The following is a 1464-nucleotide window of genomic DNA, read 5'->3' on the forward strand; positions in this document are numbered from 1 at the left end:
AAAGCCTGCGTTGAATATTTCTTTTAATGTGAAAGGAAATCAACAGCCCAGCAACTAAACTCTTCATACATGCCAAAGCTTTCATTTTGAACCACTTGAGCGGCTGATGGCATTTCATATAAAATCAAATTCTTGTTTATTGTGCCCTTTCTTCCCATCTACCCACTGAAAAGTGTATTACAGTATTTGCTCTTTATCCAAAATGGCTGATCAGTATTTTTGTTCAGATTTTTTTTTTTTAAAGCTGATAGCTTAGCATAATAGTTGAGGGAATAGCTTTTGGCATAATTTTCTCTCTTGGAATTCATTGGTCCAGCGTGGAACAAATCAAAGAAAATTAAGGGAATGACTAGATGATTCTTTTTTCTGGGTCTCAGATGCGCTGGTTCAGCGAACTGCAGAGTAGCCATGCAGACTCTACATGAAGAACTAATGTTGTGAGCCAGCCAAGGACGTCTTGCTCTTGAGGCAATAAATAAATAAATATTCAAATGGCAGTCATGGGGACTGGTTCACTGGGAAATTCTATGCATGTGCCATTGGAATGTATGGGAGCTGTGCAAGGACACTACTATCCCATTGTTCTACTACCTTCCAGGGAGGTTAACAGCCCATTCCTATCCTTCTCCCCCACACTGGTGCAGCTGTGCCAAAACAGGTGCACTATATTTATCTGGAAGTATGCCCCATTGACTATAATTGGAACTTACTTCTGAACAGAACTGCATAGGATTGGCCTCTCAGAGCCCAGTCCTAATGGCTCTGAGCACCAGCACATTTACAGTGCCCTCCGTATAGGGAAGAGCTCAGGGTTGGCAATAATGACTTTCATGGTAGGGGGAGGGCAGGAGTGGGTTGGGACCAGTGGAACCCAGGGTATCCTGTCCTCTATGTCAGGCTGCAAAGCCCGACACAGAGGTTCTTAAGTCTGCACCGGCAAAATAGCCTGGAGATGGAGATGCTGGATACAGCGGTGGTCATTTTGGTGCCATTGCACCAGGTGGCACTGCTAAGTATAGGACTGGACTGTCAATATTATCCCTACATTGTAGATGGAAGACTGAAACTGAGAGGGAGTGGCTTGCCTGAGGCCACCTAGCAAGTTAATGGCAACCTGGGAAGAGATTCTAACCAGGGAAGCCCTGATTTGCTGCTTGGTTTCTTAGCTACTACACTGCACCAGCTCTTAGATCAATTCTGTCTGGAGCAGGGAGAGTTGTAATGCCAATATGAAAGTAGTAATATGAGACCACCTGTTTGCCTTCACTGTGCTGGATAATTGATGGGGAGCAATAGAGAGGCACTTATTTGCACTTTCTAAAATGGGCCTTAATTTATTCAGAAAGAACAACCTCATGCATAGAGCATTAACATTTACAGGGGCTTTCCCATATCTTTCACATAATATCTATTACCTAGCTTATGTAGTGGCATCCCATTCTATTTTACGAGTACAGGAAGGTT

This window comes from Tiliqua scincoides, chromosome 1, assembly GCF_035046505.1.
Source record: "Tiliqua scincoides isolate rTilSci1 chromosome 1, rTilSci1.hap2, whole genome shotgun sequence".
NCBI lineage: Eukaryota > Metazoa > Chordata > Lepidosauria > Squamata > Scincidae > Tiliqua > Tiliqua scincoides.